The sequence below is a fragment of the Vicia villosa genome, unplaced genomic scaffold (genome assembly GCF_029867415.1).
Source record: "Vicia villosa cultivar HV-30 ecotype Madison, WI unplaced genomic scaffold, Vvil1.0 ctg.000063F_1_1_1, whole genome shotgun sequence".
In the NCBI taxonomy this organism is placed as follows: domain Eukaryota; kingdom Viridiplantae; phylum Streptophyta; class Magnoliopsida; order Fabales; family Fabaceae; genus Vicia; species Vicia villosa.
The window spans coordinates 34176-54273 of record NW_026704991.1 but is presented as its reverse complement, the minus strand read 5'-3'; the positions used below and the strand labels follow the sequence as shown (position 1 = coordinate 54273).

Sequence of the window (20098 nt, the reverse complement as noted above, 5' to 3'; positions counted from 1 at the left end):
ATAAATTAAACTCGTGTTCATAGACAGACTTACTAAAGACATACTCATAGGGTTTTTTTTCACTCAACAGACAAAGATAAGAAACACTCGTAAAGACAGATTCACAACAAATTTTATTTAAGTATTTGTACTCATAGGTACAAAATACACACACTTACATAGTTTATTTATTAACACCTAGAAACTAAGGAAGAGCTGTCTTGGAGGCGGCGGCGGTCTTGGAGGCGGCGGCGGTAGTGTGGGAGGCGGCGGTAAAGGCGCCATGAGCACATGGTGGGAGAAAGCACCTACAGTAGGGAGGAACACAGTTTGTGTGGGTTTGTTGGGGGAGGGTGACTCCACCTCGTGCTGAAACCATTGAAAAGAGGAGGAAAAGAGCAACAACAGAAAAGAGAATTTGAGTTTTCATTTCTTTTCAAGTATAGAGAAGAGATGGAGTTGTGAATGTTTAAGAGTGAGATGAGGTGAATTTAAATTGTAATTGTTGAACCTGAAATAGATATGTAGTTGAAAGAAGAAAGTGCACATAACGGGAAACACTTAATTCATTGATGCTACCCAACCCTGAGGTGAGACTCAAATAATTCGTTGATGCTTTGAGAATCAATTTTGGAGAGTAATTGAAAAAAGAAAGTGTACATAAGGGGAAAGAGAGATCACGAGACTCACTTAATTCATTCATGTTACCTACCCCTTGGCTGAGCCTCAAATAATTTTAATGCTTTGCGACTCAATTTTGTAATTTTTGTTAGTATTTTAGTTATACCCTCCATCTATCTCTCTTGGGACCCACTTTTGTTATCACCATGCAAAAAGAAGGAGATTCTCCTTTATATCCTCCCTCACCCCAACCCATCTATTTCCCCACAAAAAATCAATTTAGTCACAAATAGCCTGCAACTCCATTTGATAACCCTATAGATTCTCACTGTAATTGGATCACCTCTATATCTTTGGGTAAGCTTGATTGAATTATTTTAAAATCATGTGGCCAGATTCCTAATATGAAATATAAAATGCAAGCCACTTCTTTTAACCATGTTTGATTAAAAGAAAGTTTATTTACTCTACTCATTATACTAACATGAGCATACGTTTTTCTTATATTTGTTATTTAGTATGGGTTGATTTATTTTGATAGGCAAAATTTTTAAAAACATATTTTAAAAGTTGTTGAGACATTATAACTCCATTATCTTTTAGTGTAGTTTTTTAAAAGATTTATTTTGTTCCGATTGATTTTAGATTTATTTTATCAAGGTTGAATTTATTGAAATTGTGTAACCTAGCCGGTCTATATGAGATTTTAACTTGACACTCTTATTTTTGACATAGTACTCACAATTTTCATTATTTCATAAATGTCTTTGATGAGATGAGAAGAACTATTCGAACAAAATTTTCGATATCGGTTAAGAAATTTCCGGTAGTACATAACAAAATTATTGTACCATGAATTTCGAAATATATTAAAATTTGCGGTAGTGTAAAAAAATTTCAAAAATGAACTATCCGGTAATCTTTTTATAATTCCGAAATTCTTTCCGCAGATTTCAAAATTTCGTTATTTTTTTTATAATTTTCAATACACTCCCTAAATTTTCGTTAAAACTCAAACTTTTTCGGGAACGGGTCGCGTAAATATCTCCCACCCCGTGGAGTCTCGTCCCGCCTAGAATACAAAATAAGTTTTTTTCAATCATCATAGAAATTTTAGATAATAATTATAGTAAATGTTTAAGAATTTAAAAATATATCATACGATTAACTTATTTATCATGAATTATTTATGAATAAACATTGCAACCATTACTAATATCAGAAAAGGTGTGGAAAGATATTTCAATAGATTTTATCACTAGATTAACAAAAGTCAAAAGTGTATAAGATTATTTTAGTGGTGGCTCATAGCCTATCAAATTATTGTCATTTTATACCCCCGTTAAACACTTTTATCGTGAAGACTCGGTGTGTGCTAGCCATTTTTAAAAACAATTGTTCAAGCTACAATTGACACATCGAAAAATGAGTTTAGCTTACCACCCTGAGTCGGATGGGAAAACGAAAAATAGTCAACTGTTGTCTATAGACATATCTAAAATGTTTCATAGCAGATCGACATAAGTTGTGGATTTCATGGATGCATTGGGCTGAATATTGATTTAATATCACTCATCATGTTGCTACAAGGTAAACACCATCTGAAATTGTGTATCATAGAAAGCCTCCAATTATTGCAGTGGGTTCAAGGTAAAAATAGAGTTGAGCCATTGCAGAGGAAATTAACTAATAAGGATGATGTTATTCGCCAGCCAAGAACACGAGCACAAGAAAGGATGAAAGTTCAAGCGAACAAAATGAGGAGTGAAAAGAGTTTTGAGATTGAATAGGTGTTTGTCAAGATTCGTGCTCATAAACAATTGTCTGTCATATCAAGGATCAATGCGAAGTTAGAAACCAAGTATTATGGACCATATCATCTGGTATTCCATGTTTCATTGTTGAAGAAAATTGTAGGAGATTATCACTTAATCATTATAATAGAACACTCTCCTTTATTCCATTTTCTGTGTTGTTAAACTTGTGTAAATTTTTAAATGCAAGTAAGAAATTGATGTGGAGAATGAAGCTGTCAAGGTTGAAAGGGTTTGCAAGACATGGACATACGAGGATGTACCAGAAGATGACAGTTTACATTCAAATTACAATCACCGATGATTTTCGAATGTCCTGTTGCACAAACATAGACTGAAAAGTGAGAGGGTGTTATGAAAACATACCCAACCAATCAGTTATATAGCTAAGAATTAGCTTGTGGCATTAATATGAAGATTCAAATAGCTAATATGGCTAGTGTAACTTGACCTTTAGCTTTGATAAAAATAAATGATGTTCCAATTTTTTGCAATTATTTGAAAAATTAGTTAAGGTGATTTTGGTAAATATGAAGAAAAAGAATGAATAAAAGAGTTTCAATAAATGCTAAAATTGAAAGAAAAATTGCTACACCAAAACCTAACAACTCTACAAATTTAACTAGAAGATTTACCGCAACACAAATCTAATGAAACTTCTGTTTCTATGGTTGATTACATGAGATCCATTACCTACATGACTGACTCACTCTACAAATTGTGTCTAGGAAGCTACCAGTTACCAGTGTGCTAGCTACAACGTGTGAAACAGTACGTAGACATGCAAACTTAACTTGTCCATCTCCTCCAGTATATGCCAAACAACATACCTATAGCAACTGCCATTGATCAAATCTATGGGAGGCATCAGAAACTTCATCAATCATCCCATGCACTATCTGCTGCACCTTCTCCTCTACTGTTTGAGGCAGCAATCATGAATCTGTACTTATCTTCGATGTTAATTGATGCAGCTCCCAATCCAAGGTGCCTAGATAAAGCAATATTTGCTTCTTTGTGTGCAGCTGCTGCTTCTTTCTCCTTCCTTCTGGCAACCTAGAATCCAATAGTAGAGTTAGATGCAAAACCAAATTTGAAAATTTTTGGGGAAAATTGAGCACCTGGCACACAAACCTTAACACCTGTTTATAATATACTAATCTAAGCCATTTACTGTGTAATAAAACCAAGACAAACCCAATCAACTAAAACTACAAAACACCAGATTTCTAAAAATAATAATTGTCTATTTAGTTTTTCATCAAAAAATTAATAAAAAATGAAAGAACTATATCGAAAGTTCATTCCTTTATAATTCACCTCATATTTAAGGATATACTAAATGGACCATGAATTTCCTAGCAGAAGCGAAACAGTACCTTTCCAGTAGCAAATGCCACAGCATTCCCAGATTCTGCATCAGCTATTGCTTTCCTTATATTTGTAACAAGGAACTAAAGAAAAGAACCATATTAATGCTTAAATCAAGAAAAAAAGCACAATTCAAGTTTTTGTCCATCTAGAAAAGGAGGATAAAAGTACCATGTCACGATCAGTGTAAAACGAAGTGGCTATGCCAGTTGATCCTGCACGCCCGGTCCTTCCAATCCGGTGTATATAGTCTTCTGTGGTCTATAATTGAGGTAGCCATAACTGAAGCTTCAGGTATGCATTTGTCAAGGAAATTTAAATTGACAGGAAAGCTAGGCTAATGAGATGCCAACGAGCAGTGGCAGAATGAAAGTCAACTAACTGCAGAAAATCTCCATAATTTTCCAGATAATAATCTCCTTGTGGAGTACATATAAAACTCCATTAACTAAGTAGCTTTTGCTTGGAGTAGAAATGCATAAATACCTTTGGAAGGTCAAGATTGATGACATGTGACACTCCTGTGACATCCAAGCCCCGTGATGCAACGTCAGTGGCAACCTGCATGATACAGTATCACAAATTAATATGGTTAACAGATAAAAATCCTGAAATTTATTTATAGTTATGGAAAAATTGGAAAGAATCCAAACTTTTAGGTAGAATTTCCTGAAGCAACATGAAATACCTTAATTCAAAGGTCCATGTGACGCATGCAGATAATGTAGTGTCATTTGTGACAGTTAGTTAGCAGGGTTGGGATTGTTAGAAGAAATAAGGCACATCGCCTATGAATAAAGGGAGGTTGAGAGATATAGGCATCTAGTTATTTGAGAGATATCTTTGGGCTTTTGCAGATGGCGGAGCAGACCATAGAAGTTCTGCACATTAATAGATGTATTCAAGTGATATTTTCCCTTTTTCTAATTAAATACATGGGGTTTCTGGCAACTAGAGCACAGATCATGGAGCTGTGAGTATTGCTGTTTCAAGGAGTCAGCCAGAATAAAGACAAGCATTCTAGAAGAAGTTCCAGGGTCTGCTCCTCCATAACCTAATAGTATAAATCTCTCTCAGATTACAAGATGCCTCTTTCTCTCAACCCTTCCTCCTATTTACAGGAAACATGACATATTTCTTGTAACTATCCTGGCCCAATAAACTCTCACCAACAGTAACTGACAACTATCATACAGACAGCGAGTTAAGTAAATTGATGGATGGTGTGAAGAGAAAATTCAAGTTATAACAATCATTTGAGCTTATAAATTAACTTATTTCCATATTTGATGCAAAAAAGGAATTTTATTTAGGGAACAAAGTGAACACAAGCCAAGGCTGGCTTCACTATTATGTTGAGTGATGACAAAATATTGCAGAGAACTAAGAACTTGCAATAGAAGAAAAGTGAAAGGAAGACTATTGATGTGCTGAAAAAGTTAGAGTATTGTGTTAGAGTATTGTGTTCTAGCAGTGTAGAGGAGATTACCAAAATGCTGGTGGAGCTGCTCCGAAAATTTTGTAATGCAGCCTCTCTTTCATTCTGACTGCGACCACCATGCAGAGAAACTGCAGATAATCCTTGAGCAACCAATGCTTCAGCAACTTCATCGCACCTTGTCTACATGCATATAAAAAATTAGAGGGAAGCATGGAAATATCAATTATCAGACAGACTACTCAAATACTTTTTTGACAAAAATAACAACCTACTGCAACTTCGACCCTGAGGTATTCAAAACAGAAAATAGCATAATAGCTCGGTAGCATTGATGGAAACAGAGAAATACAATAAAAGAAAGGTAATATTCTGATTGAAGACTCTACCAGCCCAAACCTTGACAGCTTTCCTCGCCTAGAATACCCTTGGTGAACTTCTATCTCTTTAAAACAGAATACTATCATGATATTCTCCCCACTCTCCCTTATTCCTTATAACTGCCTAATGATGTGTTACTCCCTCTCTCACTCGCCAACTCATCACTTCTATTTGTTGTTACGCCTCCATTGGTACACCTTCCAAACCTGGCCATGTTCCCACATTTTGAACCAACTGGCCCAAACATTGCTCTTCTTTGCTATCAGACCCCATATCAAACAAACCACTTTTGACTTCTTGCATGTATACAACTAAATAATTAAGACAAAAGTATAAAGTACTATACATAGCATGGAACTATGTTGTTAATCTCGGATAGCGGCGCGGCGCGGTCAACCTCAAAATAGGAGCGGCGCGGAAGCGGGGAGCGACGCGGGCGCTATTTAAGTAAAGCGGACACTAAAAAAATAATTATTTTAATAGCACTTATATATTATTTTTTATTTTTTAAGAGGATTAACTATGTATATAAAAAAAACCATTAAGAGGATTAACTATTATTTTAAAAAACTATTATTTTTTTAGCACATATTATTATATTTTTTATAATTATAGGTTAAGTATATGGTGGTATATAGCTGTCACATTGAAATTAGTTTTCTTTGACTTTTCAACCGTTTTGCATTATCTCTGCTTCTTTCTCTTCCCACTTAATTTTTTTTCTTCTCTCTCCCCACCGACTGCCCACGTCACTCTTCTTCCTCTCCCCACTTCATCTCTTCTTCTTCTCTGTCCCCACGACTCCCCACGTCACTCTTCTTCTTCCTCTCCCCACTTCATCTCTTCTTCTTCTCCTTCTCCACGAGTCCCCACGTCATCTCTTTTTCTTCCTCACCCCACTTCATCTCTTCTTCTCTCTACCCTCTTCTTCTTCTTCGATGATGGTCCAATTTGGGAAAACAGGAAAAGCGGCTTGTTCGGACCGCTCCGAACCGCCCCAGGACCAGAAATCGCGGCCGCTACACCCGCTTCTCCCTTTCGCGCTGTACCGGTAACAAAGGAAGCGGCTTGGCCAAAATTTCCGCTTCGCGCCGCTATAGCGGCCGCTACAACCGCTTTTAACAACATAGGCATGGAAACATATCAAAGCTTACCTTTCTCTCAACAAACACAATAGTCAACGGGAAGGGATGACCACACTTTTCAGCTTGTGATGCTTCTTCTACAAGCAAATCTAGGAGTCGGTCAATCTACAAGAATGTGATAAGATTTTAGAACAGAAACCAAAAGATTGGTAGAGATAAACTAAAAACAAAAAAAATTAAGAGAAGAATTACATGTATGTTGAAAAACAAGACATAAATATGAAAATAAAAAAAATAATTTATCCTCTTTCTCTCATCATTACTCTCATTTTTCTCCTTCATTATCTCGAAATTTTCCCATCCCACCTTGCTTTCTCTCCACATAATTAAATTTATGTGCACATGTTGCCTCGTGTCATATGAAGCACAGACACCTTTAAGAGTGGGCGTGTCGCGGTGTCCGACACTTGTATGACACTCGTATGATACTTGTCGGAAAAGTCATACAAGTGTCGGAAAAGTCAGAGAAGTGTCACCTAAAAAAAAAAAATTCATTGTTTTGACACTTTAAATAGGTGTCGGACACTCGTATTACACTCATACAACACTTGTAGAACAGTTTAGACAAGTTTTTTCCAAAAAAATAGTTTTCAACATACCTTACACATCTTTTGGACATGTATTGAATCGATATTATCAATGAAAAATTGAAGACAATAATTTTCATTAGAATATTTTTAACTCTTTTATTAATAGATAGATAAATGAAGCTTAAATACTATCGTATATATAGCGGTGACAGTGTCTTATGTTTTTTATATTATCGGTGTCGGAGTGTCGGTGTTGTGTTGTGTCGCAGTGTCCGTGTCAGAATCCGTGCTTCATAGCTCGTGTCAAATAGCATACATTCAGCAAAATAACACTTGCTCGAGAAACGAGGGGAATGAAAACAAGAACCCCAGAGAAATCTAAAAACAGTCTTTCAAAACTGGTGATAGCCGTAAATATTCAAGGAAACTTGAAAATAAATTGATAACATTTAACCCAGCTCATAACAAAAATATTTCATTTGTTAGATTACTATATGTACCTTCTCACTTTCAGAAACCTTTACAAGAGTTTGTGAAACATTAGTTGTTGGGCTGCTCACTTTTCCCACTTTAACTTGAACTGGGCTAGCTAAGTACTCCTGAAAATTCAAAACACGACCATTGAATTAAATTGAATGAATCTTTCAACAAACGATTTTAAAGAAAAATATTGATGAAAAAAGAATTTCAAAAGGATTTTTTTTGGGATGTATCAGTTTATTATAAAGAAGAAAATTATGGCCAGAAAAAATATCCAAAAGAAACACTGAGGGTGTGTTTGTTTCAGGGATTAAAATTATAATCCTGGGAATGTTATTCCCGGGAACATTATTACCAGGAATGTTTTTTCTATCCTTATGTTTGGTAAATAGTTTAAATTCCTAAGAATGTTTATAAATTATATTTAGTTTAAATATTTAAAATAAAAAATAAAGAAATTAAATAAATAAAAATGGGAAGTTATTGGAAGTTACATCTTATTCCCATGGGAATGTAAGATTCCCATCCTTTTACATGGGAATAGAAAATGAAAAAATCAAGTGTAAATTAAGTTCCAAGGAATAAAAAGTTCCAAGGCATAGTTGATAAATACTTGAAACAAACATGGAAATGCAAAAAATTAATGTGAGATTCCTGAGAATAAATTAAGAATCCATGAAACAAACACACCCTGATATTTCGATCATTAAACTTACATCTACAATTCAAGATGTTATCATGCTACTAAAGCTTTATGATTCTTAGAATTGTGGTTGAGTTTAACTCAACTTTACAACACTGACTTGATAGGTGAAGATTTCCCCCACTTATAAACATATATTGAGACCATATCATTTTCAATGTGGGACTCTGTAACACACACCGTCACGCCCAGCACTATTGAATTTGGTGTGTGGATATAAATTGTGGGTGGTCCAACAGGAGAAACCTGATAGCAGGTGGCCCAACAGATTTTGGATAGGCCCTGATCATCTTAGAAGGTCTAACTCAACCTTTCAAAATCGGTTCATAAGGTGATGATTGCCCCCCACTAATAGATATAAATTGAGACTTTATTTTTTCAATGTGGGACTCTTCAACAATGATCAAGCAGCAAGACTGCTAATTTGTGGAAAGCAAATTATGAATGCTAGAATTATATTCATTTACTCACAAAAAGTGATTTCATAATATTAGAATGCCTACCACAGCCCGCATTATTTTAACATGGCTTAAAGGAGAAAATAATGACTTTGAAAAACTCAGGAGCCAAGAACAAAGGCAAACTGACCTTTGCTAATGCTTCAATCTCCACAGGCATAGTTGCACTAAACAGCAATGTTTGATGCTTCTCAGGAAGACTTCTCATGATCTGAGGATGATGAAACTTATTAAAGCTTGAATCTTAAAATGAAAATGAAACTTCTATCTAGAGAAGAGGCAGAATTTTGGGTCATAAAAATTCAATTCATAAGAGGTGCATAATCATACAATGAAACTTATTAAAGCTTGAATCTTAAAATGAAAATGAAACTTTTATCTAGAGAAGAGGCAGAATTTTGGGTCATAAAAATTCAATTCATAAGAGGTGCATAATCATACAATGAAACTTATTAAAGCTTGAATCTTAAAATGAAAATGAAACTTTTATCTAGAGAAGAGGCGAAATTGTTATTGCTGGACTTTACTTTGGAAACGGTGAGCACATTTCTATTGCTAGAAAAATTCTTTAAGTAAGATGCTAATAAATCATAACCAAAATATCTTGATAGAACATCATAAGTTTCACTTCCAAGTTCAATGACGTTAATTGGTGAAGTGAAGGGAAAGGGGGTGACATGGAAACAACTGAATTTGAAACCATAAACACCACAATGAAAGAAGTGGCATTATTTATTGTACATTAGGAATATAAATGTCTTCAAAATAAAAGGAAAACCTCACACACGAGAGTAACTCCAACACTAACCTCCCTTATTTGTGGTTCAAACCCCATATCAAGCATTCTATCTGCCTCGTCTAGCACAACATAAGAAATTCTAGAGAGGGAAGTGTTGCCTTGTTGTAAGTGGTCAATGAATCTTCCAGGGGTGGCAACTGCTATGTCAACTCCTGCTCTTAGTTCAGACCTCTGCCATAGAGACCAGAAAGAAATCATACACAATCATGTTACCAGAAAGAAAGCATACACAAAATCCTTGTGTCCTAAATTTTACTTGGTTAAAATAATATTTAGCAATGCTCAGCATCTGTTTCCAAACTAGGCTTAACGTATAACACGTGTATCAGTCTAGCGGGAGAACTAGCTCTGTGAAAACTAAAAAACACAGACTTTTCCAAAACGCTATACGCCCATGTCCAAGCGGGAGAACCGGACTTGCTGGACAAACAATTGCAAAAGGTTTAGCACGCCCATGTCCAAGGCAACCAAAAAATGACATCATAGATTTACAATAGCTTAAACATATTTAACATACAAATACTTATATCACAGGTAGGGGTGTTTATGGTTGGGTTCGATAAAAAAACAACACCAAACTGAATAGAACTGTTACTCATTTAGCTTGAACTTATCCGAGCTTATTTTTGGTTGAGTGCACTGTGGTTCAGAGTAATAGAACAAAACTGGCTGGACAAACAATTGCAATAGGTTTAGTTTGCCCAGCCACTAGTTTGCCACATACTGATTACCGCGATGTCTTTCGCAAATTGGGAAAGAAAGAGATAATGTCTTGTTTAAGTTGCTCCTAAAATATTCCAAAAAAAAAGGTAGCTAAATTGGAGGGGTTTGTTGTTCTGTTGTGGAGTTACTTTTTGACGTACACACACCATACACACTAATCAAAGTATGATAAATTAGTCCCAAAAAATTAAAAAAATATCAACTAATGTTTACAGTCCATAAAAAATGATAAATGTGTGCCCAAAAGAACGGATAGATAACTATGTTCACCGAACTGTTTTTGTAGCACAGTTCAGTTCATTGATTTTGTTTTAAGCAGCAGTTTCCTTCTCACAATTATGCTGACAGTTCAATCTTTTAAGATTGGTTCGGTTCAGTTCTATTCAGTTCTCAGTGCAGTTCAGTTTTTTTCAGTTGGGTGAACAGCCCTAATCATGGATGCTCTTTGACCATATTTAACAGAGTATAGTAATGTCAACAATTAAAAAAAATAGTCATCATTGTTTTTTGACCGAGAGAGAAAAATATTCACATTTAATTACCTGTTTTTCAATGTTAGTTCCACCAACAACTATGGCAGTTTTTAATGACTCGAGAGATCTGCTAAATGCTTGGACCTGCCAAAAGTCAAAACAACACAAAGATACTTACTTACAAGAATGACGACAAAAGGGATGATTCATAGAAAGGGAAAATAGATAGAATGAAATGCATTGGAGTGAATCATAATTTCAGGCATAATATGAAAATATACCAATTACAAAATTAAACAGATTATTGAAAGTAATAAAGAAAGAATCTTATACCCGTGTAAATTATTTTTGCAAGAACTAAGAATACACATCTCCGACGTAATGAGAAAATATACCAATTACAAAATTAAACAGATAATTCAAAGAATAAAGAAAGAATACTACACCCATGTCAAATTACTTCTGTAATAACTAAGAATACACATTCCAAATAGGCAGGTGATGGAGAACAGACAAGCTCAGTATCAAAAAAGATGGCAACAAATAGCTTTGAAAATTTGTATCCACAAAACAAAAAATTATAAATAAAGGGTCATAAGAGGATAGTAGTTAATCATTTCCTTTAAGTATTAAGACAATTCAAATCTGACCCCAGAAAAATGAAGAAAAAAAAATCAAGCCACAAGCAAGTCACCAGAAATATATGAATAATGCTTGAAGATACCTCTAAATATAGTTATAGCTTACAAAGAAAATTGCCATCTAAAATTGGAGAAATGAAGAATATTCTGCCTCACATAACTACTTACAATTCATGGACATAGAATTACATATATTACCTCTTTTTCTATTTGTTGAGCAAGTTCTCTAGTAGGAGCCAAAACTAATGCTAGGGGACCATCTCCACGCCGAATTGGAGGTTGGACCAAGCAATGCTAACAAAAATAGAAAAGAAAAAAATTAAATCACAAAAAAAAAAAAGATGTCCAGTTACAATTGGTTTTTTTTACCACATGGTAATTAGAAATATCATCAAAATGCCCAATCAAGCCTGCATCTGCATGTATAAAAAGTTCAGACCTGTATCATAGGAATGGTGAAAGCAGCAGTCTTCCCACTACCAGTTTCAGCACAACCCAAAAGATCCCTTCCACTGAGAGCAATAGGCATGGCCTGTGCCTGGATAGAAGTTGGCCTGGTGTATTCATGATAAGCAATATCCTTCATGATACTTGGATGCAAACACTGGTACAAATAAATTCACAAATTTTACCCAAATTTGTAAATAGTAGCTCGGGTTTTTTCTTTTGCACTAGCTCTAGCCTACCATTGCCTAGAAGAAATATAAATATGATTAAATACTTGGATAAATTAAACACCATACCATATCATTAAACGATTCTATAGGTCCAGGAGCAGCAGGAGAGTCAGACGAAACAGTAACATCAAGATTAAGACGTAGGCGGACCTCTTCAATCTGGATGTAACAAACACTATAATTCAGCAACCAATTTTTTTTATGTGGCTATATAACATGAAAGAACATGCACTCGCTGAACAATATGAATATTAGATTAATACAAACATGTAAAGATGCAAGCTAGCTAGTTCAACTTTGAAAAGAGGATATGATATAATGAGAACTCTAAAGGTACCCCAACTAAAAAAGAGAGAGACAATTGAGATGGCCAAAACAAAAGAGCAAGAGCTCTTCCCAGTAGAGATAGAGAGGTTTTGGAACCAAGTGTAAGCGAAGAATAGGTAAGCTAAATAAAATATCAGAACCCATGATGTTGAAGAAAAAAATTGATAACAGTCCTTGAGAAACCATAATGTTTGAGCCAACTTCATCACAACTTAATAAATCTCACTTTTCATCCAAAGAGAATCGATAACTTCTATAGTCCCTTTTTTCACTAGAATCCCTACAAACACATAGGTGGGATTTTCTCTTGAGTCAGGAGTGTAGTTGTTCCGTAAAATTCCCAACAGTGTGGCAACTCTAGCAGTCTGAATGGAGTCACAATCGATTTCCATGCTAACCAAAAATCACCTCTAACTTTAACTTGCTTATTCACTACAATTACAAAGCCTACAGTCAAAGTAGGAAACCTGAAATAATACACAATACTATCCCACAGTTCCAAACCCTACAATAGAAAACTTCCAAATTCATGGAAGTTAAAAATACACCTCTTATCCACTTCTCTTAATTACCATAGTTGCACACATTACACTGGCAATAACCACATCGCCGAAATCATATTCGCATACCAATGAAACAAAAACTTCACACTAAGGATACAAATGAAACTAAAATCAGCTAAAATAAATAATAAGAACGAAAAACCCTAAATATACGAATTGAAAATTTTGAAACAGAAACAAAAACCTCGAAATGAAAACACTCATTCAGTTCAGAGGATATAAAAAACGATAAGAAATGAGAAAGAAAAAAGGGGAAATGGAGATTGGAGCGGAACCTGGTCAGGGTTCATGCGGGAAACGCGTTCAGAAGGTTGCCAGTTAGGGAAGACAGTGTCAGGGACGGTGATAGTCCGAGATGGCGGAGGTGCGGCGGAGGTCCGACGAGAGCCATTGGAGAGAGAAGAAGAGTTGGAGTGATAGTGAGAGTGAGAGTACGAGGAAGAGAATGCGAGGTTGGTGTTGTGGTGGTGGTGGTTGTTGTTGTCTAGGGTTCCGGATGACGCTGAAGGTCTGGTGGTGGTGGTAGCCACCGCGGTTGAGCTCGCGTTTCTCAAGTGTGGAGGGACATACGACATCGTTTTGCTTTTTCTAGCTCTCGAGGTTACTGAGTAGTAACAGAAAAATAACAAGAAATAAGGGTTGCTGAGTGAGTGAGGAGGTAGAGTGTCCTGATAAAATGATAATGATGTTGATAACAACGAAGATGAATACCAAAAATTTAATAACTTACAAAATAATATTTTTCTTATGCCTAAGACTTTTTTTTTACAAGTGAAGACCCATTTTGGTCCCTCACAAAAACTACATAACCCAAATTAGTCCTCCACAAAAAATAGAACCCGATTTAATCCTTACAAAATATAACCGGTCATATTAGTCCTTATGGGGATATTTTTTTCAAACCGGTTTTTTCTTCTACTTTTAAACCGTGACTGGACCGCCAAGTCGTATTTTATTTTTCATTTTTCATTTTTTAAATACTAAATTAATTTTTATTTTTAATTTCGATTTTATTTTTAAACAATTCAGATTTTAAAATACAAAAAAAGATAAGATTTGTTCTGAAAAGGAATCGAACTTAAGACATTTAAGTCACATCCTATGCCTTTACCACTATGCCAACGTACACTTGTGACAAATAATTCGCATGATTTATAGTAATATTAAACAATTCTAAATTTAAAATATAAAATATAAAATTTGTACCCATGAGGTCTCAAACTCAAGTCCCTTCAAATTTAATGATAGTCACTTCACTGTAAATATGAAAAGTGATTTAAGAGCGGGTGAATCAGTTAGATTAATCGGTATTAGTGAATTTTTCTCGATTATGAATGTTAGCAATATTGTTCTAATTTTTTCGAAATTGTTATAATAGTTTCAAAAAAATCAAAACATTTTAACATTCATTATCGAGAAAAATTCACTAATATCAATTAATCTAATTCATGCAACCCCTCTTAGATTACTTTTCATATTTCCAATAAAGTGATTACCATTTAATTTGAAGGGACTTGGATTTGAGACCCCGTAGGTATCAAAATTTATATTTTTTGTTTTAAATTCAGAATTGTTTAATATTACTATAAATCATGTCAATTATTTGTCATCAATGTATGTTGACATAGTGGTAAAGGCATAGGATGTGACCTAAATGTCTTGAGTTCGATTCCTTCTCAGAACAAATCTTATCTTTTTTTATATTTTAAAATCTGAATTGTTTAAAAACAAAATCGAAATTAAAAATAAAAATCAATATAGTATTTAAAAAATGAAAAATGAAAAATAAAATACGACTTGGCGGTCCAGTCACGGTTTAAAAGTAGGAGAAAAAACCGGTTTGAAAAAAATATTTACAGAAAGACTAATATGACCTGGTTATATTTTGTAAGGGATTAAATCGGGTCCTATTTTTTGTGGAGGACTAATTTGGATTCTGTAGTTTTTGTGAGGGACCAAAATGGGTCTTCACTCTTTTTTTTCTTTTGAGATAGAAAAATCTCATTCCACCCCTTAATCTTTTATCCAATTACCAAATTTTAATTATGTCCTCTCCTTTCATAGATGTACATTTAAAAGTGTTTTTCAAAAAAATTCTCTATTTTCGTATGTGCATTTACGGAACGTGTTAAAACAGAGTGTTCCGTAAATACACCTACGGAACAGTCTACTATATTTTCAAATGACATACATTTTACTCCAAAACCCATTTTTATAACAACAATGGAAAACTCAATTACAGTAAATTAAAGTAATGCAATTTAAAGACAATAGTAAATAGTATGCTAAAAAATAAATCGTATAAATCATCGGTCAATAATGTCGAATACATAAATCAAAACCTTGTACATAAATGAAATCAAAATACATATATGAAATAAATCACATGCATCGCTACTGTGTGTGTCGAACATCATCTTGCACCTCTCCACTGCCCTTGGCCCCGCCTCCGCCTATGCGTCCACTGCGCCGTCTACTGGCTACTCTGCATCTACCGTCGAGTGCCCCACCTGTCTTGGCATGATTTCTACGGTACAAAAATGTCTCCTCAGCCACCCTAATGATATCTCCACTAGACGCAGACCCCTCAGGGAATAAACCATCGGTAATGCCTGCCTGCGTCATGTCAACTATCTCACGACACCGAAGAAGAATATTCTAAGTGTGGTTCATCTGAGCCTGATGAGTCCGCGAAATCTCCCTGTGGGCTGATATAGACGGTGATTCAGGTGCGGTGGGAAGCATGTATGGGCGTGACACTCTGTAGTACCAGGTGATACTACACGCATCCGTTCACGCCGCACAGATGCATGTTGTGCAGTCCTCCCATGTATAATGCGATCTAGATGGTCGGCCATAATATATGCATTGTGATTTAATAAAATCGAGTAAGTTACTAGGTAGTTATGACAAGAAAAAGAAAGAAAGAAAAATATCAGAGCCTTCCGTAAATGCATCTACGGAAGTATTTTACATTTTAAAAAATGGGTTTCTTCCGTAAGTGCATCTACGGAATGACCCAATGTTCCATTCTTCCGTAAATGCATTTACGGAAGGTTCTAAAACCTCCAAAACGCAACAATGGCGTCTGGTCACTATTGTAGAGGGTTAAAACCCCATTTTAATGGATTGATCGCCCATTTTACACATGAAACAGGACCTACATTATCTCTAAATCATATTTCTTACACTACTCAATCATTTCTACACCTAAATATCAAATTCAATCTCTATTATAAAAACTCAAAAATAACTCAAAAATGTCGAAAACTTACCGATTAAATGGAGTTTGGAACCTGTTAGAATGTGTTGGTAGTTGATGTTGACATTATGGGCCGAACTCGAGAGAAAGAAAACAACTTCGGTGGAAGTTTGATTTTTGAGGTTGAGAGAGTTTGATAGTTTAAAATGAGAAAGTGAAGAATGAGAGAGAGGAAAAGTCTGGCGCAAATATAACATCAAATGCTTCTGTAGATGCATCTACAGAAGCTTCTGTATGTACATTTACGGAACAAAACAACGTTAAACAACAAAATGTACTTCCGGAGGTACATCTACAGAAGCAAGAGGGCATTTTAAGCAACTCGCATGGTGTGTGAGATATCCAAGGAGTGGGGTAAGATATTCTCTTGAAATATTATGCCCAAATTCACTTTGCAAATCTATTATATTTAATTACATCATTACTTCAATTATATGCATTTGGTATTTAATGTATTTGATGTGTCATTCCAACAATTTTCTTACTATTTTTAATTTTATTTAAATGTCTAATTTTTTAAATTTAAACGACTATTACACTTCAATATTGTGTGGAAAACATAATTCCAAGTTCAAACTTAATTACTTGGGCAATGGAAAGTCTCACAACTTTCCATGTTGGTAATCATATAACATGATTAATATTACAAATGCATATGCATTTCACATAGCATATCACACAGAAAGCTGGAAAGACACAAGAATTTGGCAGTGCATTTTTTCAAATTGAACCATTCAAATAATTATTAGCTTTTTCACGTATATACCATCCTATTAACTATTATTTTTAATTTTCAATGCAATTATCACTCTTCTCATTCTCCTCAATGCATAGGAAGATGAAAAGATTCAAGAGAGATAAAAAGCTAAAAGATACTAAATGCATACATTAAAAGACACTACTACAGTCATTCGTTGGCTTCAACAATAATCATATGAAGAATGGAAGGCGGAAGATGATGGCTTATTGAACCCCATTAACCACGAAGCAAATCTTCCAAAAAAACCTACAAAGTCGTCGTACCCTAAACCGCCAAAGACCACTGCAACATAACTCGAAATTTCAAACCGCTTTCTACTTCTATCTTCCTGGCGTCGCTCCACGGGACTTTCTTAAGATAGTTACTTAATAGTATTTTTGTTTCACTATCCTTTTTATCTGTATTTGAGTCTGAGAAGTTACATATCTGTTGTATTGAATTTGATTCCTTAGTAGCTGATAATCCTCGGGTGATGCACTGAGAATACGTGCTTAGTAGAAGATCGGAAGATTGAATAACCCAGTTGTGCTATTGAAGAAGAGACTCAAAGGTCTCCAAGTTCAGTCCTTTACTCACCTCCAGTCATCTACCATTATTGAGAAAAAGGTAATTATCAATATCAATAATTTAGGATTTCATGTGAATTTATGATTCTGATGTTTGATTCAGCAATGATCCAATCTACTTTAGCATTCTCGTTTTGTTGTTCTTAAGCCAAATAATGGTTTATATTTATCTGAGTTGTTTTATTTTTTATGTACGCAAAGTTTTAACCTTTATCCATGCCTGGAATGGAGATTCTATCACAAAACTTACAAATGAGAAAATTTCATATTTCAATGCTCTCATTTATCTTCAAAACATGACTCCATAAGTCAAACCAACTTCGAGAAATCTCGAACCTATTCCCAGGGATGCCATTGTTCATGTTGTAGCAACGTTTTCCAACAACGGTGGCAGATCTCAACTAAAGAAGCTCGTGCCTTCAGAAAATTATGTCAATAATGGTTTACTGTTAGTTATGTTACTATTCTATGATTATACTTATAGACAACACTGTTTTGTTTTTTTCACCAATGTGATTTTTGTTTGTATCATTTTTCAATCAAGATGATGGAGGAGATAGTTGTTACTTATTACTCTGTTGGTGATAGGTTTTACATTGACCCAGGTAAACTCTTGAATTTGTTTTCCATTTCTATTTTGAATTTTTGTGCTTCATTATGCTACTTTTGATTTTGGATTTGAATTAGGTCGAATATTGTCATGCTTATTTGTTAGAGTCATAATATGATTTATTTTCATTTCGTTTCTCTTTGATTTTATAGTTTTTTGTCAAGCAATATGAATTTTCTATCTTTGTAAGATTTGGCTCAATAGGTATCTTAGAAACTTTCATCATGGATTACTTTTTAGTGTTTATTGGCTTAATGCATATGGTATGTGTTTCCTCTTGGTCTGAATTTTTTTTGTTGGTTAGATGTTATTTTAGTAACAACAAACCAAAACATAATTGTATTTTTTTATGGAAACTGTAATACGGTGAACTGACTTTTTATAATCGAAAATGTCGCGGTTAAGCAAGAGTCGCCACCGACTTTTATTTTATCCAAATTAAATTAGAAAGGCTAAAAGAACAGGAAAAACCTTTTTGAAGAAAACAGGGTTCGGGGGGTAATTATGCAAAGGGAAGGTGTAAGGCACCCTTTGCATCCATGGTTTTCCATGGGCTCTTAATTGCTTTGCTCGTTTGAAATCAAAAGTTTAGAAATGTATAGAAGATGAAGAAACAAGGACTTTAGCTCGTAAATGAGCGTAGCCTTGAAAGTGTTTAGAAAAGAAAAAGTTGATAAAAGACATTTTAGCCAGAGCAAGGCAATTAGGGGCAATTACCTTATAAAAAAAGAGTTCTTTTAGCCTTTCAGGGTGAAAGGGTCTATCCATGCCATAGAGGGCAGGAAGCCTTTCATTTGGAGGTTGAAGGGTCGTCGAAATATCCTTCGCCATAAGACTGTCCCATGCCATAGAGAGGCAGGTAGTCTGAGGGAAGGACCAGAACAGCCTTATTCGTAGGCAACCAGAGGATACCTCAGCCTTTTTCGTAGGCAACTTCCGAGGGTCGAGGTCATGTAGCGTATCGAAGGCAGCATCATTAGGGTCGTATGACCTTTATTTATCGAGGCAGCATGGCTGAGGTATCCTCGTATTCGAGGGACATGGCTTATTCTGCAAAAAACAGGCAACAGGCAACAAGGCAACAGAGAGGTTACCCCAAAGGTATGCGTGTGTGCAACAATCACGTGGTTCAATTCGAAATATATTATCTTATAATTTAATGACTCTAATTCAGTTCAAAGTTGCACTCCCTAAATTACTAACCATGCAGTTTAACATAAAGCAGTAACAATAGCAATATGGGGAAGGGGAAAATGAAACCAGCGGATCCCCAATGGGGTTTGGCATAAGTAATAATAAAAGACAGAAAATATCAGGGTTAGGGTTTAGGGTTACTAATACTCGTAGCTTTGGCAATCGACAACCCTGAAAATTAAGAAAGAATAAACAAAAGGGGGTGAGTGCATTATCGGTTCAGAGGCAAACACAGTTAACCCTAAAAAACAAAAAGATAAAGAATTTAAATAAATAAATAAGAAGCAACTTAGCTTTGCATTTGATCTGATAGGGTTGGCGGTCGGAGGAAACCTCGGAAATAAACCTGAAAAGGGCAAAGACAGAAACAAAAGAGTGAACGTATGCACAGTTCAAGAAATATAAGGGCAAACCTTAAAATCAAAGGAAACAAAGTAGACTTTGAAATTTAAATGAATCGAATACTTAGCTTCGTATTTGACGTGGCGCGTAGTCGGAAGGTACTTGAAGAGTCGGCCCTGAAAAGAAGGCACAGAAAGGAAATATATTCAGTGTAGGCAAACCCTAATTAGGATTCAAATTG

The 20098-nt window shown here is 35.0% G+C and overlaps 1 pseudogene; it reads right to left on the bottom strand.

Annotated features, from left to right (window-relative positions):
* Positions 1-2958: 2958 nt before the first annotated feature.
* Positions 2959-13828, bottom strand: LOC131623408 (DEAD-box ATP-dependent RNA helicase 20-like; annotated as a pseudogene).
* Positions 13829-20098: the final 6270 nt, after the last annotated feature.